A 25324-nucleotide genomic window follows, 5' to 3' on the forward strand; every position below is an offset into this window, starting at 1 on the left:
CAAGACGAAGTTTTCTATGGCCATGCCATAGAAAACTTCGCAAGACGAAGCAGGGCACCGCGAGGAGAACGTCAGACCGAGAGCCCGTCCGCCTCGCGCTTCCGCCACCACCATCGCCCGGCTTCCGCAGCAGCCAGATCCCCCCCTCACTCATCTTAAGCCTGCCTGCGTGCGAACGGGCTGTCTGTCTGGTTGGGCACAAGGGTCCGGCTGCTGGGGAAGGAGGGAGGGAGCCTCTCCCTGGCCCTCTTCCTGCTTCCCCCTGAAAAACTTCTGGCCATGGCGGGTGAGTCGGGTCCTTTTTTGCGCTCTCCCCCCCCCCCATAGGAACACATGAATAAAATTTCAATGCATTCCTATCGGAAACCGCACTTCGCAAGACGAAATGATCACAACACAAAACGACTCGTGGAACGAATTAATTTCGTCTTGCACTCTGATGGTCCCGATACCATCCTGGCAGTCCCCTAACTTCAGTGTCAACATCTGCACCGACGAGGGCCTTTGATAATGGCTCGTCCTCCTAAGCTGCTGGCAAAGCATCTTCAAGCTCTCCCAATGAGCAGAAGTGGAACACCAGGGCCATGCTGTCAAAGTTCTAGTACAGGCATAGGCAAACTCGGCCCTCCAGATGTTTTGGGACTACAATTCCCATCATCCCTGACCACTGGTCCTGTTAGCTAGGGATGATGGGAGTCGTAGTCCCAAAACATCTGGAGGGCCGAGTTTGCCTATGCCTGTTCTAGTATAATGGAGAGTTGGGGTGTCCATCCAGCCTCAACATGGCTCAGAGACTTGAAGACCTCTATCATGTCTCCACTTCATCTAAACGAAAACAAGCATGTGCCACCTCCCCTTATCCCTTCTTCATAAGAAGACCCCTTCTTCTTCTTCTACTGGGTGATTTCCCCACATTGTCTACTGCCCATAATGTGCAACCAACTCACTGGTGCTCGCTAGTGCAGAATGTGGACGTCTAAATTTGTCAAATGTCTCTAGATGTTGTTGTCATTATTACTACTGTCACTTTGCTCATGGAAATGGCTCCAAGAGGCTTAGACACAAATAGGAGTGCTAAAACCAATGATGGGAACACAAGCAATAGAAATCTAAACAGCAACACATCTATACAAACAGAAGACAGATGTTTTCAACGGTGTGTTTTTCGAGGGTAGCAGCCTGCTCCAAGACTGGATTTCTAGTGCCTACAGTGTTCTCGAGAGTGGGCTTTCCAACTGACTCCTTTAGAAATAAATCAAGGGTGGGGAACTTGTGGCCCTCCAGGTATGGCCGAAAGGGAGCACCCCATAGGAACAGAAGGAAAAGAAGTGGGATGGGAAGGAAAGCTGGGTGAGTGAATAGGGAGAGATCAAAGATACACGTGATCAGGATTGTGAAGGAGATGCAGCCATTGGCATGCATATTTTGAAGTGGCTTGCAAAGCTTCTGCGTTTGTGTAGATTCCACACCCAGGATCTTGTGTCATTAGACCAGAAAGCCCACAAAGTGCAAAATGTACAACACTTCTTCCTATTCAAGTCCCTTTTGTAAGGAAACCCCAAATGGTATGGGCTGTGGCTACTTTGATTATATTCATTGAGGAGTTCGGAAAGCACCTCCTATTTTTAGAAGACCAGTGGGAACAAATTGGGCAGGGAGATCATAGACCTCCTTTCTTGGAAATGAAGAACTTCTGCCCTCCAAGTGTGGGACCCTAACTCCCACCAGCCCAAGGGAGCATGGCCATTTGTTAGGAATGATGGGAGTTGTCCTTCCCAACTCTTTCTCATCTCCCCTCCATCACTTTCCTTGGGCTTCTGCTTTCCCAGGAACCTCTACCCTGGTCTCTTCCTTCCCTAGGTCCCTGCTCTGCTCTCCTTCCTGACCCAAGAAGCTCAGCCAACAGCACTCAAAAATCCCACTACCCTCTCTGACATCAGGGCAACTCAACCAATCCACCACCCCCAGATCCCTTGATAATATAGATGGAAGGCAAGACAGCACAAAAGCCCAGATTGGCACTTCACAATCTCTCGTTCTTAAGCCAAACGGGTAAGGCATTGCAAATCTAACAGGCAAGATGGAGACAGGCAGGGTACTGCAAATCCGGCAATATTATTCTACCCACAACGCAAACACACTCCCCTGCTAGAGCATCGATCATGCTCAAAGCTCCACTCTAAAACCTTTCAGCTCGCCAGCATCCTCCTGAAACTGTAGTGCCCAGTGCTAAACGCAGTTCTCCAAATGAGGTCATGCTGTGCTAAGTGGAGTTCAGCCTTCTGGGTTTTCGAATGATGCTCTTGTTGTTAATACAATGGAATTAGTCTTTTTTAAAACCACAGTCAAGCTTGGCTAATTCGTGCACCGGTTGTTACCAGAGAAACATGCCTCCATTCCTCCCTCCCCCCCCCGAAGAATCTCCGTTCCTACAATATTTGAACAAATGGCATAGAATCATAGAGTTGGAAGGGACCCTGAGCGTCATCTCCTCGAACCCATGACCCTGTGATTAAGAGTCTCATGCTCTACCGACTGAGCTATCACTTCAGTTGCTAGACGACTCCCATCAGCCCCCAGACTGATGGGATTTGTAGTCCAGCAACACTGGGAGAGTGACAAGTTGACCTGACCTATCTGGGCACCAGGGGGTGCCATGGACCCATTTCAACAGAAGAAAAATTGGTGACGTTCAGAAATCCCTCTACCAAGCATTGTGAAATGTCTGCACCCGCCCCGAAACAAATAGAGCACAAACTCCAAAAAGGGGAAAGGCAAGCAACACCCCCCCCCTTCTCCAAAACCAATCCAACCAAGCCCCGGGCCCAATCAAACAAGCAAAAGAGAAGGGGGAAAATATTTTTTTAAAAAAACGGGGAGAGCAAAGGGCACCAAAGAGGATGTCTGAGGGCACCGTGGAGTTCTCAAGTGCCACGTTGGGAAACACAAGCTCAGCTCTCTACAATGGTGGCCCTTTGCAAAGGAGGTCAGAACACTTCCACATTTCACGGCTGTTCAAAAGGCAGCATTCTGGCAGGCGCAGTTTGGCATGCAGTGGGAAGAAGAGTAGGAAGTAGAGTTAGACCTACTGAAATCCCCTCGCACACACCTGTTATGTGTGCAAGACCCTTGCCCTCCACAACATACATCTCCAGTATGTGAAACCCACGTGCTTCAGCCGATTCAGCCCCACTGAAGTCCAGGAGGCCAACAGGGTAACTTCAGCACCAGGAGACCAGCTGGCAAGCATTTCTGTATCATGGCCTAAGTCAGTTGAGAGACTGGAACTCTATAACGGCCAGATCTGCCTGGTTGTGGCTAACAAGACAGGACGCCATTTCCAATAATACTGCCCATCCTCAGATAGACCAATTATTAATAGCGCTGCATTTGGCAACATCGTGGTGGCGTGTTCCTTTCTGCAGATGCACAGGCAATTTTTGAAAGGGGGGAGGCTACAATCTTATCCTTACCTAAGGATGAAGGAGGATTTTGTCCTGTCTGCATTTTTAAGCAAACAGATATAATCTGCACCTCCCAGACTGAATTACGAATTTGGGGATAAAATGGGTTTAGGAATGTGTTTGTTGAGATAAGGCAGGCATTTAAATCCAGATTCAGATGAAGTGTTATTTCAATATGTTTTAAAGTATGTGCTTTTATGAATTCTCATACAGCCTTTTTTTAAAAAAAAAACCAAACCAAACAATAACCACAGATAGATGCAAAAACCAGAATCAAACAAACTCATGTGAAATTGACCCAGGAGTCAATCCCACTGAACACAATCCTAACAGGTTTGCACTGGAAATCTAGGGAGGGGGGAGCTTTCAGAGAGGGAAACGAACGGCAGGCTATCAAAGAGAGCCTGAGAAAACCCGCACAAATGTTTCTCCCAAGCAATTGTAGGAACAATAGAGTGTGTGTTGAAGCAGCGTGCCGAAGGGGGAGGGAGAAAGATTTGGCACTGCTGCATCTCTTCCTTGGGCTCCATCCCCAGCTCCTTGCCTCTTTCGCATCATCCTGCCCTGCAGAGGACAAGAGTACAGTGCACCAGCCAGCTTAAGCTGAGATTTTATTTTTTTTATGGCACATAAGTGGCTCTCGGTAACACGCAGTGACACAAGCTAATCGTGACTCACCGAGCACAGCATACATCTCAGCAGAGGGGCCTGTTCCGAGAGACTTGTTTTATTAATCCCGCATTACTGGGAGAGCTTCTGGGGCTACGTTTAGGCCCTTGCGTTGCAGCAGGACTCCGGGAGGCAAAACTGCTGCGTTGAGCGCAGAAAGGACACATGAAATGCTCATGCTCCCCTTGGGTGCACAGACACGGGCTTTCAATCATGTGTGCCCGTAAGAGAGATGCAAAACCAGGCGGGTCCCCGTCCCCCCTTAGAGGCTGTTTGGAGTGTCAGAACAGCAAACAGCGCAGATGGCTGTTTACGGGAAAAAAGGGAAGAAAAGAAATCAACATCACACCTACAATGTACACACATACATACTAGTACAGCATTTAACTTCCCCCTGTCGGCTTGTCAAGTACAAGTACATTGGAAAAGCCGCAGAGTGCTGCGAATGTTGCCAGAGGAGGAACAAAAAGCAGAAGGGCCAATTGCAATCTGTTAAAAGAACAGGGTCACAGAATGCGTGCCAGGGATGGGGAAACTGTGGCTCTCGGACTACAACTACCATCATTCCCGGTGGTTGGCAATGATGGCTGGGGCTGATGGGAGTAGGAGTGCAACAACAGCTAAAGGGCCACAGGTTCTCCACCTCTGCAGCATCTTCTGGGTGTGCGCAAATGCTTCTTTTGACGGAAGCATCTTCCTGCTTCCCACCACTGTGACATCAGCCCTCACCCAGCTTCTTCTTCTCTTCTTGTTTGGCGATCACTCGTAGCCGAGTAAGATTGTCTTCCATAAACACAGTTTTAACAATGGGTCCGTAAGTGACTGTGGAGGCCAATTCTGGATCCACACGTCCTTCCACAGTGGGGACATTGGTTTCCGGGCGGGAGTTGATCACTGTGTGGATTTGCCAAGCGCGCCTTCCTCTTAGCACGTTTCTCCCTTGCGTCCTGAGATTGAGTGTCTTCAAAACCCATGACACCTTTGGTAAAGGCTGTTCTCCAACTGGAGTGCTCGCAGGCCAGTGTTTCCCAGTTGTCAGTGTTTATACTACATTTATACACCCAGCACCATCCTCAGAACTGTAGCAATGTAACGAAGGCGAAAAGGCGCCTTGCTTCAGAATAACAAAGCCTGCTTGCTCCATTTTCCTTATTCTCAATTACAGCTGCTGCTCACGTGATTCAAGCTGGTTGGGCAATTGATTAGACCAAATGGCCCAGCCCTTGCTGGACTAGTCAATTTCATTCAACAATGAAACTTTAGGTGGGGGAGGGGGAATCTTGAAGGGCAAGCCATTGCTGTGAGAGGGGTAGGAGTACAAGGAATCGGGGTGATCGGTTTTTAAAATAGTCCTCCTTATGACTTTAATAGCAGTTGGCCACTAAAAGATTTTAATGGCATGGAGATAAGGCGTTGGGGGGAAAAACTTCTGCATAACTCCTTCAATCCTTGGTAAAAAGGACGGCAAGCCTAGATCCCCCTTTTACTCCTGAAATGTGTAACTAGAGTAAGGACTGACCCCCTGTTTTTCATGTTCTACCAGAGAGAGTGACAACTTCCTCTACAGAGCAGGAGAGAACTCTGAATGGACTTGTACATTGTAGAGGAGAAGCCAGGAGTATGTAAAGCCAAGATGAGTGATACGGGAGGAAGACTTGTCCTAGGCCATGTTCTTCTGCAGAGTTATTGCAGGAACCGGGCCCTCTCCTCCTTGGTACAGCCCCAACCAACAAAGATGACAGTAAACATCCGAAACCCTACAGAGGATCCAGTTCTATCGCAAACAGGATTTGCTAATCCCACATTATGCGGTTGTCATAACGGGCCCCCAGTGGGAAGCATTTAACAGGGGAACCTCCCATCCCTCTTTTATCCTTACCCTTTATCTATTAAACTAATTGGTTTATTTAACACAGAGAATTACAGCCCACCCTCACCAGCACAGTGAGAGCTCTGATCCATATTCATGAATGCACAGTTCAGCTCTAGCCTTGCTGGCTGTCAGGACAGATATTTCAGGAAAGGGTGGCATCGAGGGGCTTTGTTACGGCTTCGTGGCCTTCCCCTCTTCTTCTTCGGAGGAGGAAAATCCGGACTAGTGTGGGTGCCTCGAGCGGAATAGTAAGACTGCTAACAGTTCCAAATGCTAAATGTATTATTGGAAAGTAGATACACATCCATGGACACTTGCCCTGTGATAGTGTTCCAACAGCTCTGGGCTCTGAGCATCTCTTAAGTTAGGCCTGAGGAACCTGTAGTTCTCCAGATGTTGTTGGGAGTCCCAAAAGGCCCCAGCCAGCATAGCCAATAGCCATGGATGATGGGAGTTGTAGTCCCAACAAGATCTGGAGGGCCACAGGTTTTCCCCATACCTGTCTTAAACTGTAGCCCAAAGGCCACCAGTAGTCCACTTTCAGGTGGTCCTCAATACCAAACAAAAGAACAACAAAGGGAGGGAAAGAGGAAAGCCAAGTGTACTGCTGAAGTTTTCATCACATGCTGAAGAGGCAATACATTTCTCAGTTCCACGTTTTGAGCAGCTTGCCTCTTCAAATAATGCAAAACAGCAGGGCAGGCCCAAGGCATTTTGGCACCTGAGGCGAACCACAAAATGGCACCCTCCCCTCTGCGCCAAGGAAGAAGGGGTGAAGCGGGAATCAAAGACCGTCATGACAAGGGGCCTGCTCTGAAAAATGCTGGGTGGTTACAGAGCCCAGGAGACTCCAGATGGGAGCCCCCTAGGGGTGGGAGGAGACCAGCAGCGTATCCTGTTCACCAAAAAGCCCCTGTAGAGGTGCCGTGGTGGGCTGCCCAAGAGGTAACAGATCCAGCCTTCAATGGCACCACTGTGGTGGCGGCAGCAGCAGGCAATGCATTCCTTGAAGGACAAATCTGCTGCTGCTGTGGATCCTGCCACCCGAGGCAGTCGCCTCGCCTTGCCTCATGGGTGGGCCGGCCCTGCAAAGCAGCTACAGTGGGAACTTCAAAGTAGGCCTCCTGCTGCAGACCTGATCCTTTCATGTGCTTGCAGGTCACAGAGGACAAATGCAACAGTTGAGTTTTAATTGCCAAACCAAGGGTCTCTCCATAGGGTGGTGTGAGATTTTTATATATATAAAAAAGCAATAAATCCAGCAAAAAACAAGCAAGCCACAGGGCGGTTCTTAATGCAACGTCCTATGGATGTGTCTCTCCATGGTTCACCGCAGCCCCATAGGACAATGAGGAACAGAACTAACACACACAAGCTAGGTCACATATTCTGAAGATGTGCTGCTGCATGAAATTTAACTGCCTTGTAGCGTTTATGCAGATTAACAGGTAGAATAGCAGGGTTTGTGGGTTTTTTAAAATGCTTTTTATTAATTTTTTAACTGGTTATTCATATACATATTCCAATCCTTTCCCCCCTCACATATACACCCCCCCCAGGCAATATCAATATTTCTTCACAAGTGTCTTCCCAACACCTCAGTGCAGCTTTCTCTTTCGTCTTTCTCTTTTCGACTGTGTTGTTTGTCTTTATTACCTTTCTATTATATAATACAGTGGTACCTCGCTAGGCGAACGCCTCGCGGCTCGAAAAAATCGCAAGACGGCGTTTTGCGATATTTTTTTTGGCAGACTCAGAAGACGAAGTTTTCTATGGCCGTGCCATAGAAAACTTCACAAGAAGCAGGGCGCCGCGAGGAGAAAGTCAGACCGAGAGCCCGGCCGCCTCGCGCTTCCGCCGCCGCCATCGCCCGGAGCCCGGCCGCCTCGCGCTTCCGCCGCCACCATCATCCGGAGCCCGGCCACCTCGCACTGCCATCGCCTGGCCGCCTTGCGCTTCCACCACCTGCCATCGCCCAGGGCCCGGCCACCTCACGCTTCCGCCTGCGTGTGAACGGGCTGTCTGTCTGGTTGGGCACAAGGGTCCGGCTGCTGGGGAAGGAGGGAGGGAGCCTCTCCCTGGCTCTCCTCCTGCTTCCCCCTCCCCAGAGCCTTAAAAACGTCCGGAGTGGCCATGGCGGGTGAGTCGGCGCCTTCTTTTGCACTTTTCCCCCCCATAGGAATGCATTGATTAAATTTCAATGCATTCCTATGGGAAACCGCACTTTGCAAGACGAAATTAACGCAACACCAAACGACTCGTGGAACGAATTAATTTCGTCTTGCGAGGTACCACTGTATAACTTACCTATTTGTTCTGAACTTTGCAAAATTTATTCAAAACATAATAAGGGTTTTATTTGAGAACAATGTTTTCCTAAATAGTCTTTCACACATTCCCACTCTCTTTAAAATTTTTGGTTTGGTTGGTTCCTAATTGCCTCTGTCATTTTTGCTAATCCCAAATATTCACACAATTTGATTTGCCATTCTTCCTTTGTCCCCCTTCCAATTCCTAGCAATTAACATTCTTGCTGCGATTGCAGCATATAGAAACACCTTTTTTTTGTCACTGGGTATATCAATCGTCATAATGCCCAGAAGAAAGGCTTCAGGTTTCTTCCCAAATGTTTGTCTAAACATTTTTTCTTAATTCGTCATAGCGTTCCAGAATTTTTTAATTTTTTCACAACCCCACCACATGTGGTACATCGTTCCTTCACCTTGATTACACCTCCAGCCTACATTTGATTTTGATTTATATATTTTAGCCCATTTTCTGGAGGGTCATGTAAATAGCAGGGTTCATAATGAGAACTGGCGTGCTGCGGATGACACAGTACTAAATATGGAACTTGGGAGACCAGTGTTCAAATCCTAGATATGCCATATAAGGGTTAGGAGCGGCTGAGCTTGGACCGATCATGATGGTGTCTGGAGTGAAGCAGATATGAGAGCGGAATGTTAATCACAGATATGCTTTATTTGTGCATCCAAGTGTTTGCGCCCTTGGACTTAAATTTTGAACCAATCTAATGTGAGGCAGGAGGCTAGTACTTTCTTTTAAAGCTTTCAAAATTAAAGCTGCAGGGGGATAAATTAAGTTGGGGGAGCACACTGAATAGATCTAATTTAAGTCCAAAAAAATTATCTGCAGATAAAATTCAGTAACCGTCAGCGATTGCTGTCCCGGTGCAAATATCAGAAACGCACCAGCAGCTTCTTCTGCCGGAAATTTCTGTATACCCCAGGAATGTCAATTCTCGGAGCTGTAGTTGTTGTCTGCACATTTAAAGCATGCAACGTCCCCTAAAGAAACCTGACAACTCTCATCTACCCCTCACAGAGCTTCAACACCCAGCTGCCTTAACAAACTACAGCTCCCAATAAGCTTTGGGGGAAGCCATGAGCATTAAACCTGCTTTAAATGTCTGGTGTGATGTTAAACAAGCAACTTTCATCCATCAGAATACAGGTGCAGAGTGAAATCCCCATTGGTTTCTAGTGTCTAACTGGGAATTAATTCTCCTACTGTCTGTATTTCTTATAGGAGTGGTCATTTTATTGTGTTTTTCACTTTTACTTTTTAAGCAATGATTAATCATCTAAAGCAGGGGGTGGGGAACCTTTTCCAGACTGAGGGCTACACTTCCTTCTGGGCAACCTTTCAAGGGCCACATGCCAGTAGTACATGGGGCCAGAGGCAAAAGTGGCAGAGCAACAAATGCAAATCTTCCTTTTGTATAGTAGGCTGGTTTTACTCTTTATCCTCCATCTGGACGAACTAGAGGCACTATCGGGAGTTCAAAGGAATATTCAAGGAGGATCCACAGTAGAGGTGATGAAGGGATATGGCCTGGGGAGAATCCTGAGGTATAGACAGAGAAGCTACCCTTGGGCTACAGCTTTGGCAACCTTTTCAGCAGAAAGGTTATTATATTTATGAATCAATCAATCAAATGACAATATTTAGGGAGGTGGGGCTAAAACCTAGGTCAACGGATGGGCTGCAATGCAAGGGGCAGCTCAATTCGAAGCATGCTTTCTCAGAAGAAACCTCACCACCTTGCGTGGAGCTTACTTGCTTGATATCACATGCATAGGGTCATAGCCTTTATCTCACCATGGAATGCCAGCTTATTCATAAGACACACTCGGTATCTATAGGTGCTTGGGATACTCATGCAATCATATTCCATTTTTACAAATTATGCATTGGCTCAATAAAGAGTATCTTCTCCCACATAACAAAATATTGCAGTTTTGAGTGCTGGGAAAATGTGATATCCTTGCAACAGAAGGGTTTGAAAGAAAACAATCTGGATCCCCAAGAACAAGTGATTAACTATCGGGGGAGGAGGGGACATCTTCAGTACAGCCAAGGGCCTAGAAACACCATCTATTTCTCCCCCAAAATTAACAAAGTAAAGCATAATTCAAGCCAGCTACTTCACAATCCTGGAAGCCCAGATATATCATGACCCCCATATCTAATTCCTCCACCCCACCTACAAATGTGCATGAGAAGAAGTGTGTAAAGAGCTAGGATAGGATAGCAAGGGGCAAAGCTTGCAAACAGCAAGAACATTCAGCTGGTTGTGCCCTTATTTCCTTATCTGCATCAAATACACCAGGGGTGGGAAAGATCCAGCCCTCTGATGTTGGTGGACTCTAACTCCCATCAGCTCCAGCAAGCATAGCCAATGGTCAGGGATGATTGGAGCTGTAGTCCAACACTGGGAAGACCAAAGGTTCCTCATCCTTACAATACACTGTACCGTCTGTCATATTTTATTAACTGGTTTAGACAATGGCTATTACTGTATGATGAAACTCAGTTATACAGGATGAAGGACGAAGGGTCATACCAGAAGGTCCATCATACACCCCCAGCCTGCCCTCTCCTGGGTCCAAAAGGACCCGCGCGTCGGAGGTTGCATGTCAGTTGGATACACGGAAAATGGTAGCTGCCTGCATAGAGTTAGGAGGTTGTTAGACCCTTCTATCCCATTTAGTCTGCTTGCAAACAGCGCTCCTCTCTTTCTCCCCATCTTCCAATGAACAGACCACACAGTTAAGTAAATTTAAAACAATTTACTTACAAAACGTACCAAAGGTCACATTCATGCATTTATCCAAGCAGCAGCAAGGCAGAATACTCTTGGGTAGAAAATACAGAAAGATAGTTCCGAACATGTGCTCTAAGCTTGGCACTTGCTTAGGCACGTCTTCCTTGGGTCAGTTCCATGGTGTGGAGAGAAAGAGAGGAAGAAAAATATTCACATCCTCCCTCATGGGGGCAGAGGGAAGAGGAGGCGTGACCTCAGCCTAGGAAACACAGCTCTATTGTCTTAACCCTTTCATAAACTAACTAGCCCTATGCTTGCTACCGTGTTTCTCCTAAAATAAGACGTGCCTATAAAATAAGCCATGGCACGATTTTTTAAAGGCAAAAAAATATAAGACATCCCCCCCCAAAAAGACGTGTTGGGGTATTGTTACGGTAGTGGTGGGAGCAGGTTTGCATGGTGCTTCTTCGGCGCGCGGCGCGCTGCTGTCTCTACTGGGTCCCGCTGGGTTGGGACTTGGCGCGGTGCGCGCTGCTCTTTGCCAGGTCCTGCTCAGTCGGGGCTCGGCGCAGCGCGCGCTGCTGTCTTTGCCGGGTCCCGCTCAGTCTGAGCGGGAGCCGGCAAAGACAGCAGCGCGTGCTGCGCCGAGCCCCAACTCAGCGGGACCCGGTAAAGACCCAGTGGAAGAGGCTTCGAGGAAGCTTAGGTCAAGATCCTGGCGAGAAATGTGGATACTTGGAAAAAGGCAGCCTGGATCTGATTCTGCCACCCACCCGCCCGCCCCTCATTCAAAAAAGCAAAGCCCCCTGCAGCCCGACTCTGTGCACGCTTTACACGGAAGCAAGTCCCGCCAAGTTGCACGGAGCTTTCGCCCAGGTAAACGCGCCAGGGATTGCAGCCGTTTTGAATGCGAAGCCTCTTTAGCAGTCGATGCACGCTATACTGCTGGGGGCGGGGGGAGAGAGGGCGCCGGTTAAGCGCTTATTCATTTGGCGTTTGTCCTCCATTTCATCCCGCCGGGCGAAGCGGCTCGACGGAGCTGGGGTTGCTACAACAGGAGGCAGCGGCAGCCACTGCTGCTCTTCGCTTGGGCATCTTGAATGGGCGCGCCGCTGTTCGCTTGCTTGGAGACCCTGCTCTGCAGCCAAGGCTTTGCAGACGCTGCACCCCGAGCAACAGATTTTAGAGGGGCAGTTGGGGGGCGGGGGCTCCGTAATGACGGCTAAATAGCGACTGTCTGTGTTTGAAAAGTCGCTTCTCAGCTTTGATGTTCGATCTGCAAAGACAACACACACCCCGCCCTAAACAAAATATCACGCGAGAGTGTGGAGGGGCGCAGTCTTGCAACCCGGAGGGGAAACTTAATCGCGTGAGGAAGTTTGCTGTTGGGCAGCTGCTTCTCTGCAAGCTTGTAACAAAGGCAGTAGTGATCCGGGCAGCCGGCTGCTGACAAGGGGCGGGGGGGTAGTCGCCGCAGCAGCCGCTCTTTGCTTAGCAAGTAACCCACACACCCCTCCGAGCGCCGAGCCCCGACTGAGCTGGAGCCGGCAAGGACAGCAGCGTGCGCCGCACGGAGCCCCGACCCAGCAAAACTCTCTGAAAGCTTAATACCGGTAAAAAATAAAAAAGCTTAACAAAAAAAAAATAAGACATCCCCTGAAAATAAGCCGTGTTGTGTTTTTTTGGAGGAAAAATAAATATAAGACGTGTCTTATTTTAGGAGAAACACGGTAGCTGAGCCACTGACGTTGCCTAAGAAGCTTGAAGCACCAGCCACTCTGTGTCCCAACCCAGCTATGCATAGGGTCAGGGGAAGGTTAGAAATCAGATCAATCCACATTCCTTGTCAGCATCAGGATCATGGATGTTGTCAGATTGGAGTGCAAGCAAGTTTGGCAAGGCTACTTCTTTTAACCAAAGGTCAACTGCCTATTTTCAGTATGACTGAAGAAGATGTTGAGAGTGAATCACATCGCATGAATGCAACTAGGGCTGTGAAGACCAGCATGCAAGTGACAGTCCCTTCAACAATGCTTGAACATGATGGGCAATGGGGCTGGGCGATATCTGGTTTTCAACATCGTGATACAGTATATCTATCACCAGCTAAACATCGCAATATACCGATATACCACAATGTCTGAAATAAGGATGGAGCTATGTAGAGGCACTGGCTGGCTTCACAGTTTTTCCAACATCATGATTTTTTCCATAGCACACACATACATTTGTGATATATTGCCGGATCAAAAATTATGAAACCACTATCGCAATGACTTCAATCTGGTTTTGGACGATCTATCGCCCAGCCCTAACACACATCATGATTCATGATATATTGCCAGGTCAAAAATTATGAAACTAATATCACAATGTGGACTTTAAAATAGTTTTGGACGATATATATTGGCCCAACCCTAATGGGTAGCCATTGGGGAATTAAAAGGGTGAGGACAAGCTTGTTAGGCCCATTATGACTTTCTTCTTTATCTAGAGTTAGATAGAACCATCCTATTAATTCTAGGCCGTTGTTTCTCCAATGTCTGAGAGCTGAGGTACCCCCCCCCCCCGTGAATTAAAACTGGAGGCACCATTCACTCCAGAAATTTGTACACATGTACATTGCGAAACAGTAAAAAACAACCTGTTCACCTCTGCTGGAGTCACTGTTCTGAGCATGTCTCCTGACAGGTAGAGCACATGGCGTTGCAACTAGAAAGCGCCAGGTTCAGCCTTGGCATCTACAACTAAGGCTGGGGGAGACACTTGCCAGAAACACAGATGAGCTGCCCCCAGAGGACGATATTGAGCAACGCAGACCACTGGTCTGACTCGGTGGAAGGTGGCTTCTTCTGCTCCAGAGGAACTCACACAGAGGTGCAACCCCTTCTGAGACTGGAGAAGGCTGCAGTCTCTGCATCAAAACAGAGTGACTGAATTGTTGGCTATGGCCTAATTAATACCCGCCCTATCATGCTCAGGCAGAGCAATAAATCATGTTCCAAGACTCAAAGTCCTTGATGGGCAGGTCCTTTAAAGGCTGCTGGGAACTGTGCTTTTAATGAATTAATTCATCACACACACACACACACACACACACACACAGAGAGAGAGAGAGAGAGAGAGAGAGAGAGAGAGTCAGTCTTGTGGAACGTAGCACAGGCATTACTCGTCCCACTGCCAACAAAACCTCTCCCGCTGTTCTCCCATTTCACACTCGTTCATGTCAAACCCGCCAAATTCCATAACAAGGCAGAGTATCCCCAAACTATTTCTTTGGCCCACCTTGTTGGCACGCAAACATGGAAACATTTCCCGCCCTGTTTCTATTTTAGAAGGATCCCTGGGAACCTAGCATACCTCAGGAGCTGCAACACATGGCATTGGTAAAGAGTATAGACTGTCCTATGCAGAGCAGCTGCATAGTGTCTATTTCACAACTCTGTGAGACCGGTGGGATGGAGGAACGAGGCGCTGCTTCAAAAAGACCAGCATGCACCGTGGCTGCAATCCTGCACAGTGCACATAGGGCTGGCTGAAAGGCAGGTGCTCTATTTAAAGGGTCTGCATGAGTCGGGTGGGGAGAGAAGAGTGATTTTATTTTGCATCGCAGCATACACTGCTGTTGCAATCCTACATGCAGCCACATTAGACAGGTTTGTTGTTTTTAAAAGGATGGGGAAGAGGGAGTAATTTCCTTTTGCATTCCTTAGAGGAAACATCGGGTGGGGTTGCCAAGGCACCAGATATTACAGTATTTTCTAAGCTGAGAGCCAATTGACTTCCAAAGCATCTGTAACATCCCCTGTTATCAGGAATGCTTGTGCATATATACATATGTATGTGCTGACTTTCCCTGGCATCATTGAAAATCACCCCCCAAACTGATACGCATCAAACCACGGGCTTCAGTAATTACTGAATCAGCTTAATTTTCTTATGCTCTTTTTTCTTTAGGAGAGGCAGAACATGTTTTCCTTCTCTAGCTTCCAAAAGTTTTAAATATGGTTATAAGGAGGTTTTGCTAAAATGACACTGGACTCACGAGTGGGCCCACATTAAAGTGAAGTGTCCAAGTTAATGAACAGTAAAAAAATATATGTATGCAAAAGGGAGACACGACGGACAAGATATTCAAACCAAGGGTGATATGTAACAAGTTGCTCTAATGCAAAGTTAAGCCGACCAAGACTTCAAACGAGCTCCCTGTATTTTCACTTACGCACCTTACACGTTGTGGTGTTTTGCAGTAAAATCACAATATGTAGCATTACAGGTTTTCAAGGCATTTTGCATGTATTATTTTCATAAACCTTTGCACACAACAGTCCTGTAAGGTGGGTCAGAATGATTATCCTTCTACTGCAGATGCAACAGGGAGAGTGGGCTGTCAGAGAGTTATTGGCAGCAGCGAGCTTTGATTGGACCCGGTTCACATCTGCAAACCTAGACCCACTTACCTGGGAGTAAGCTCCATTGAACTCAGTGACACTTGCTTCTGAGTAGTAGACATGTAAAGGATCACACTGTTACATTATAGTAGGTCTCCACATATAATTACTGTATGTGGGGGTTTTTTCCTGTCTCTCTCTACCTTTCAAAGAAAGGATACAAAAACAGCCAGGACAAAAGTGCCCTTGCCCAATTCCTTACTATGCCAAAGTATGTTTGCTGTGTAACATAAAAACACATTAAAAAAGCCTCATTGGATCAGACCAAGCAAAGGTCCAACTAGCCCAGCATCTTGTTACCAATAATTGCTAGGCTGAAGCCCACCAGGAAGGCTGGAAAACAATTTTTTTCATGCTGTTGCCCCCACTCCTAGCAAGCAGTACTCAAGAGCCATACGGCCTCTGAACACAAGAGACTCGATCTTTGAGCAGTGGCTAATAGCCCTTGATAGCACCCTGCTCCATAAATTTGTCTTATTTCTTTTAAAAGCATCCAAGCCAGCCTCCATCGTCACAACCTGTGTCGGCGCACAGCCCATCAATTAAGCACAGTTAATATGAAGAAGAAGAAGAAACGCTTTCTTTTGCCCATCCGGAATCAGCTGCCAATCAATGTCATTGAGTGACCCCCAGGTTTCTAGTGTTCTATGTTTTATAGGCACAGACCCGCAGAATGGGAGGCTGGCTGTGCATTACTGACTCAAAGACAATCTGGCAGGGGGCGGAGGGGACGTGCGTTCATAATCCTTTGCAAATGCATTGTTCCTGGCCAAAGCCAATCTGCTCAGATTGCAGCATGTCTTTGTGGAGATAGAGTGTGTGTGTGCGTGTGCGTGTCCATCCTACCCTTTATTTAATGCCTTTGCTAGTAAATCTTCCAGGGGGGTAGTGGGAAGAACTGTAAGTGGCTCTTCAGAAGATGTCAAGAGGGCAAAAGCCAGGCTTTCTGAGTTTTATTGGTTAATCAAATTGCTTTTCCTTCTGATGGAACAGCCATTAGATGAAACCGTAGCTGCTTCCAAACCTCCCTTCCCATCAGCTGACCAGACATCATCTTCCCAGCCTCCTTGGTGGGTTTTTGAAATAGACCAAACCAGATGTCGGAGGGGCTATGTTGGAAAAGCATGTGCCCACGTTGGCGAGCTCGCAAGACTTTTCCCTGGGAACAATTAACCCGGAATTAACTAGCACTCCCTAGAATCACTAGCATCCCTCCAATGGCAAGCTCAGCTAGCGAGTGCTGAAATAATTTTAGCCATAATGGGGGCCGCTGAGAAAGAAGCAAGGGGAATCAGAATGTCTGCGGGAGGAGAGGGGAAGCAGAGGTTTGTGGAAGTGTAAGAAGCCATTCTGCAGGTTCCCCTCAGAGAACCCCACTCACAAGCATGAATTGTGCATGTGTGAACCAGATGAAAGGCCTGCATGTCCCAGTGTGGTGTTAGTTACAGTAGTTATTGTTTCTACCATGTTCAACCAAGACCACAAGCAGGGTGCAAAGAGTTCTTTTTCCACCGCCTTGTAATCCACAAGTGCTTGCAACCTCTGCTACTAGAGGTCATATGTGTGGCTCTTGGAGGAGGGGGAACCCATCATTTTACCATCCGATGGTGAATAAAACTAAGGTTTTTTTAACAAATATTTTGAGGGCAAACTCGTCTGAATTAAGTGCTCTTGTTGTACCTTGCCCATGGAAATGTGTTTATTTTTTCCCTTTCTAAATGCAGGATTTAAACTTTACGCTGCAAAATAGGGGAGCCAGCAGTGAGACTACGGTAGCATTATTTCTTTTCTTGACTGGACCTGCTTCTTCCTCTTTGTCACCTGCCTGGGCATGCACAAAGCAAGCAGCAAACAAATGGCAGGTAGTGTCACCTGGTAAAATTCTGCAGGTGGGGGCCACCCTTAAAAGGCACAGCAGTTAAAAACAATTGCAAGCCTAGACATCAGTCTATTTCATTTATCCTTTGTTTCATTGGTACGGTTGCCTAGTCCCCATGAAAACTGGCACCGTTTTACTGATGAGGAGGCACTGGGAGGACTAAACCAAAAGCAGATCTATTCAAACAGGGAGGGGTGGGGGGGAAGCACATGAGTGGCTGTGGTGTGATCTTCTGGTCAATTAATTTTAAAAAGAAGAACTATATAAATGAACCCCCTTTCCTCCCACCCCACAAATATTGGTCTCCCTGGGGATCTCCTCTCTTTCGACTTTTATTTAGTGTGGACCTCACAGAATAAATCTTAAAAGAGCAGGGCGGGCAGGGGGAGACTTGCCCATCTGGTTGCATGATGAGCAAAAACTAGAGCTTTATCCACCTATTGTCCCAACAGCAGAGAACAGACGAAGGGGCTTTCAAAAGGAAATCTACAGCCACATACTCCAGAGAGCTTGATGCATGAGCCTGCTCAGCAAAAGCAGCCGTCAGTCCAAATCCTACATAGGCTTAGTTGGGAGCAAACCTCACCAAACTCAGCGTTTGTGAGCCTGAGTCCATTTATCCAGATTTAATTCTCTCCGATAGAAGGCAGCTTGGTTCACAACAACCCGCCATGGAAGTCAGCGAGCTAGTAAGAAGACGGAAGCTCTGGACATGGGCAGAAACACACTTTCCGTTGCCAATGGAAGTCCAAGCTCCAAAATCTCCCCCTTTTTTCCAGGCAGGATGCAGCAGTTTCGGCAGGTGTGGCTTGCCGCTACGGTGCTGCTTGGAAATAGGAAAAGCTGCACCTGCCAAAATTCTCTCTTTCTATGTGCCTATTTTTTAAAAAAGCACATGAGCCTTGACCTGTATTGGATCCCAAGAATCTGTAGAAAATGAATCCCTCTCAGTTTTGGCCAACTCATTCCTTGTAAGCCAACTCATTCCTTGTTCTCTCTTGCTGATAGCTGGTGCCAGATGAGCAACCTCAGCAGCAGCAGCAGCAGCAGCAGCAGCACCCCAGAACCCCACCCCCCCTTACTCTGGAAAAAGGAGGACCTGTATCTGCCATCTGGGTTTAAGATGAAGCTTCTCTGTTCCCTAGTGGCCATCATAAACAGTCACTAGGCACATTTATTTCTCATAAATCTTCTATGTGTGGGTAGTTGTGGTAGAACAAGGGAGGCTGAGGTTGCAATCCTACACACCCAAATGACCTAGGAGTAAGTCCTAGTGAGCTCAAGGCGGCTTGCTTCCGAGTAACTAGTCAGGATTGCACAGCCAGGCAGATTTCCCTCTTCTGCTTAGTTTGCACACCTGTATAATGTGGCTCCGTTTCCCTTTGCATCTACTATTCCCCCTCCCTCAATTTTCTCTGTCCTTTCGTTGATGTCCGATTTCGCCGGCGTCAGCCGTAAAAAAAAGAAGGGGGGGGAGCGGCGAGTGAAGTGTGCCCGCTCCAACACTGCAGTAACTAGAAAGACCAACCGATCCATCCGCCCCGTCCCAACTCCACCCTGCGTTTACTGTTCCAGGACCTTAAATATATAGCAAAGAAATTTTGCACAAGGTGGCAAACTGAGCAGGAAGCGAGAAGACGAGGTGCCAGCCTGGAACAAACACACGCATAGCCCCCCAGGCGCTGCGTGGCGTGCCTTGCAGCAAACGGCTCCGCCGCCGAAGGGCTCGTCGGAGTTCGCAAGGGCGGGTCTCCGCCTGGCCGCGTCGGAAAGAAACTGGAGTTCCGACGGGGCTCTGCGCCCAAGCAAACTCGAGGGTGTGTGTTTGTGCGCGTAACAGGAATTAAACCCCAAGGCTGCCTGCAAAAGCTACAGCCGGGCATCCAAATCCCACTTGCTCTAACCCGATCGTTTTAAAATAAAGAATCGAGACCTACAGTGCAACTTCAGCTCTCCCAGGCAACCCCGCTTTTTTGCTCGACAGCCGCTGTGCAAAGAATCGGGTGCAGGTTCCCCACCTACCCACCCAGCTTTCCCGCTCCAAATGCACCAGCCACTGGGAGCCCCCCAAGCCTTTGCAACGGTTGCTCCGCGCACAGCTGCTGCTGCTGCTGCAACTGGCGATTGCTCTTGGCGGCACCCGGCGCGCCACCTGCACGCGGGTTGGCGCTGCAAGAGGAGCCGCCTCAACCCGCCACCGCTTCCTCCACGCCATGCCTGCACCTACATCCTCGACAGCGGCAGCAGCAGCAATTGTTGCAGGCTGCCAATCGCTCCGTTGCACATGCACCCCCGCGGGTGCAACGCGTTGCGATAGCCTCTATCCACCGTTCCCTCCCTTCCCCACTCCCGGGTTGCCCTGGATGCTAGCGGGGCGGAGGAATTTGTATGCTACGAGGTATAAAATAAAATAAAATAAATCATGCATGGGCTCTCCATCCGGACTCACGTCTCGGAAGCGGTTCCAGTGCTTGATCTTGCCGCTGTACTGGGAGATGGAAGACAGCCATTGCTCGTCCTCCATGAAATTGCCGGGATTGTCGCCTTCTTTGCCCGCCTTGCCGTCCCCTTCCGCCAAGGCGAGGGCCAGCAGCAGCGGCACCAGACAACAGCCTGGGGCTCTCATCTTGCCTGCGAGGCGGTGGCTCCCTCGCTCGCCGCAAAGCGATTAGTGAGTCTCCTTCTTCCTCTTCCTCCTCTGATCTCTCTCCCGGCTCGGAGGGAGAGAAGGGCGGCTGGATCCCCGCTGAAATGTGACCCGGTTAGGAGATGCACTACTTCTGCGAAGCCCGGCGCTGCCTGGGAGCCACCGGGAGGATTACGGAGTCTGCGCCAAAAGAGGCAGGCTTAAGTCACTGGAGCATCAGCATCACATTTGACATCATCATACCTGTTAAAAGAAGCCCACCCCCGACGGAAGGGGGTTGGAGAGAACCGGGAGGGGAGGGGGGGGAAGTATGGACTCGGAATGCACCGGTCTCTTCGACTTCTGCCTAATTTGTAAAGGGCAACACAGTGTGGCCATTGACTAATAATGACAGTGCATAGCACAAGAAAGACCTTGGGAGGGGGGGTCCTAGATTATTTTTATGAGCAGGGACCCCACAGCTTTTTGGTTCCGTAGCTGTGGCCAATTTGGGCGTAGCCAAGATTTATGTTGGCCGGGTGGGGTAGACCCACCTGTCATCATTCTCTGTCTGGCTCTGTCTAGCAGATGGGGAATGAAATGTCTCCACAACCGAACATAAGAAAGTAAAATTGGTCATTGTTTTTTAAAGTAATAGTGAATTATGGAGTACAAGAAGAAGTTAGGATGATTGGAAATCTTTAGACGTGGCTGAGGAAAGTCCAAAAAGATTATATAAGATGTGAAGGAATGTTAAATGACGCATGGAATGTATGCAAAAACCTAATAAAAATATTTATTAAAAAAGAAGAAGAAATGTCTCCACAACCGTTGTTTTAAATTGCTTTCTTTTGACACCAAGTGCTCAGAAAAACCTGTCAAAATCTTTTCACAATCTCTACTTTTAGTTAAGCATTTTTATTTATTTACTTGATTGGGGGGGCACTGCCCTTCTCCCCCCCCAAGCTACGCCCATGTCCCAGAGGGATAAGAAATATACACGAAAGAGGAGCTTATTGTGATCGAAGGCATCTAAGCCTTCAGGGTTATACAGAACTCTGAGCAGGTTGGGCAGACAGACAGCAGTTTCTTTTAAAGCTATAGGACAGGTAAGAACATCAGAAGATGCTGCTGGATCAGGCCAATACCCCCTCTAGGCCAACATCCTGTTGTCACAGCGGCCCACCAGAACCCAAGCACAAGAACCTGTGGTTTCCAGCAACTGGTTTTCCAAAACATCATACTGCTTCCAGCTGTGGAGACAGAGCTTCGCATCACGGCTAGCAGCCATCGATTGCTCTCCCCTCTGTGAATTTGTCCACTCCTCTTTGAAAGCCATGTAGGTTGTTGGTTACCACTACTTCCTGAGGAACTGAGTTTCATAGATTAGCTATGCGCTGCATTAGGAAGCAGTTTCCTTTATCTGCCCTGCATCTTCCATCATTCAGCTTCACTGAATGCCCACCACCAGTGCTGGCATTGAGAGAGAGAAAGTGCTTTTTTTCCTGTGTCCTGTGCATAGTTTTATAAACTTGTGTCATGTTGCCTCTTACTTGCCTAAAAAGTCCCCAATGCTGCAGCCTTTCTTCGTAGGGGAGTCTCTCCATCCCTTAAGGGGTTGTGTCACACAAAATGTATTGGCCTGCCATAGGCTTGGCACTCAACAGGGAGCTGTAGCGAGCTCAAGTGTACCCAAAGGGACACACACAGTGATGCCCGTAGGTAATATTAGCTTTTGGACTTCATGGCCATATTGGGACCGTTAGTAATGTGTATTATTTCCACTTCCTGCAATATGTACTAAGCCAACCCCACTGTGTTTGGGGGCGCTGCCCAGATGGCATCACTTGATATAGCTGTTTGTTGCATTCACACTTTACACCTTAATTTAACTCCCCCCAAAAAGGCTCCCTGCAGCTAGAGTGGCTTTACAGGAAAGGCTTTTAACCCCTCAGGTCACATCAGATAATGTTTCTCCCACACCCATGTTTTCCCCTACTTCCTAGCTATATGATACCGCAGGATTGCAGCTGTTTGTAACGACTTGGCCAAATGTGATAACTAAACATTTCAAGCCCGACTGCTTTTACTTCAAACCCCTGTTCCCCAACTGGAAACTGCTGGATTCCGTACAATCTGGTGTCTTGAGGGATCCTAACCTATTTGCTCTCACCCAAGCAACCAATGTAGCAACAGTGAGATCATACAAAGGATCCGGCCTATACCAAACACCTTATCAGAATATCTGGACACATTTTAAAAGTGGGGAGGGGGCACCCATTTGGTAGGCCATTGTTCTTGACAGGAGAGAGTTATGCAAGTCCTGGACTTTCTTTCTGAAATAAGAAGTGGGAACTGAAAGTGCTTAACTGCGGCAGGATCATGTCCACAACATTGACTCCCCTCACTTCCAAAATGCATACTGTACTCAGATTATTAAATGCAGCTACTCTTGCTGACCTGAATAGTTGTAGAACCTGTCAATTGAAACAATAGCGATAAAAACTACCCTCTACCTCACCAGATGTCCACCCTCCCCGTTCTATGCTGCTACTATACTGGGCAATTAAGTGCACTGTCTAGTGTATCACTTACGGGTTCAACCACTTAGCAGAATTTGATGTTGCAAGTCTACAGTGAGACTTCCTTACTTTTGCAGCAACGAAGCCAATCAGTCCCGGTTCTTCCTGTGCAGGGATTTTACAGTCTTGACAGACTCATGCTGCAACCCTGTGCACGCCTATCTGGAAATAAACACCATTGAACACGGTTGGAATTACTTCCCAGTAAGCATGCATAGGAGTAAGGGGGGGGGAGGGAGCCAACACTTCAATCTTCTAACGCTGTGCATGCTTAAGACAGTATCTTTCCAGCTCTTCTACCCAAACCCACCCCCCTCAAGAACCTCCAAGCCCATAGTCAAGGATTCGTCCACTCTAAATTGGGAAAGCAGACAAAGAGCTATGGTTTCTCTTTTCAGAAAACCCTCCAAGAACAGGATACAAATGAGCTCTCCCATACCTTTTCCTGGCCAATCATTTTTGATAGAGAGCTTCAAGGAATATCAGTAGGGCATTTAATCATTGGACTATGCAGGGATGTTGAAACCATTTTAAGTGTTGACGCACATGCTTTTCACTGTCTTGACCTGCTGATAACCAACTGCTGGAAACTACAGTATAAGCCACAGTGGGCCACCCTATCTATCTATCTATCTATCTATCTATCTATCTATCTATCTATATCTGTGAACATTGCACATGAAGAGTACAGGTGGGTATAACCGAACAGACATTAAACAAAAACTAGAGAGTGTGTTTTTACATCACGTGAGTTATCATCCAAAGAAGCAGCAGCCAGGACATAAGAGATATGTGATTATTTCCATGGATCAGATGAAGAGTCATTCCAAAATGTGATAGGGGAAGCTGAAATTTAGAAATCCTATTATTGATATATGGAAATAATCAGAGACCATTAAAAAGTTCTTGTATGGCTGTCTCCCTAGCCGGGGTGGGGTTGGGGGGAGTACTCCTATCAGGCCCAGGCAACATGACAAATAGCATGGGGTGTTGAGTCCACCCCTGTCCTAGGCAATCTACCATGTTATCCCTGTTTTTCAGATAATTAAAAATTATAGAAAAAAATCCCAGCCCAATACTGTAAATATATAGCAGGACAAAGTTTCCAAATTGTTGTTGTTGTTGTTGTTGTTGTTGTATTGGTTGAACTTATACCTATATCTGGGGGGTCTCAGCTATTTCCTTCCTGCCTGTCACTAGTATAACACATTTAAGAAGAAACTGTCATTGCAGGTTAGAGGGGAGTCTTCAAGACAACAGAGAAAATGATGGTTCTAGTTGCACCAATTGTGCTAAGTCAGTTGTTGTTGTTTAGTCGTTTAGTCGTGTCCGACTCTTCGTGACCCCATGGACCAGAGCACGCCAGGCACTCCTGTCTTGCACTGCCTCCCGCAGTTTGGTCAAACTCATGTTCGCAGCTTCGCGAACACTGTCCAACCATCTCGTCCTCTGTCGTCCCCTTCTCCTAGTGCCCTCAATCTTTCCCCACATCAGGGTCTTTTCCAAGGATTCTTCTCTTCTCATGAGGTGGCCAAAGTATTGGAGCCTCAGCTTCACGATCTGTCCTTCCAGTGAGCTAAGTCAGAGATAGTGCTAAATGCTCATTCCCCAAAGATGTCTACGTCATAGCTGATCTACTCACACATAAGTAAGAGATCCTTATTTCTTGAACTCAGTTGACTAGCCTTTTCAGTGTTATATACCAAATGTAAAGTAGCTTGTAAGTGTTAAGTCTTATTTTCCAGCCCACCCCACAGTCTCCATCCCTTTTTTTTAAAAAAAATAAAAAATCTAGGAAGAGATTTAAATGGAAAGCACTCCATCATAGGAGTCCCTGTCTGGAGTAGTGCAGCCCAGACAGAGGTTTAGCACCTCAGTGAGTACTAGACCTATTAAATTAGTAAATGAAGTGCAGAATTAGTACCTTAGTGGATTCAACCTAGGTTGCCTGATTTATGAATAAGCCACATGTGGCTATAAGTTTGCAGACAATGCCTTTGCGGCACCACGTTCATTACAGAAATGCATCAGCCATCTGTTCCGCTGGCAAGAGAGGCACGATTAAGTATCATGTGACACATTGCTAGCCGTGCAACTTAACTTGGTTTAAGATGCTGCTATTTACACAGAGTGGACTGCTGAGGGTCTTAAATGGAGCCAAAGCTTGTTGGCTCCAAAGTCATAATCTATAAACCGGGCACCACGCTCTGACGTGCAAATATGCAGGATTATGAACTAGAAAAGAACGGTTTTCTGTTGAAGCCAATAAATGCAGTGATGTGATCTGAACTATTTCACACCATCCGTTCATTACAGCCATAACTTGCAGTTGTTTGCACACAAAACTTTAATTATGCAGGTGAGGAGGCAAAAAATCTCTCTCTCTCTCTCTCTCTCTCTCTGTGTGTGTGTGTGTGTGTGTGTGAGAGAGAGAGAGAGAGAGAGAGAGAGAGAGAGAGAGGGAGAGGGAGGGAGAGGGAGGGAGAGGGAGGGAGAGAAACAGACAGACAGGAGGGTGCTTTCTGGGGGAAATAGAGATAAAACCCCATGCAGACTAACTTAGAAGGAAGACCCATTTAACTCACCAAAAATAAGTAGGTAATTACAAGAGTCCCATGGACTGCAAGAAGATCAAACCTATCCATTCTGAAGGAAATCAGCCCTGAGTGCTCACTGGAAGGACAGATCGTGAAGCTGAGGCTCCAATACTTT

General features: G+C 47.5%; 1 pseudogene; it reads right to left on the minus strand.

Annotated features, from left to right (window-relative positions):
• Positions 1-19599: 19599 nt before the first annotated feature.
• On the minus strand, positions 19600-20171 carry LOC132592167 (testican-2 pseudogene; annotated as a pseudogene).
• Positions 20172-25324: the final 5153 nt, after the last annotated feature.

The sequence above is a fragment of the Zootoca vivipara genome, chromosome 5 (assembly GCF_965207765.1).
Source record: "Zootoca vivipara chromosome 5, rZooViv2.hap1.1, whole genome shotgun sequence".
NCBI lineage: Eukaryota > Metazoa > Chordata > Lepidosauria > Squamata > Lacertidae > Zootoca > Zootoca vivipara.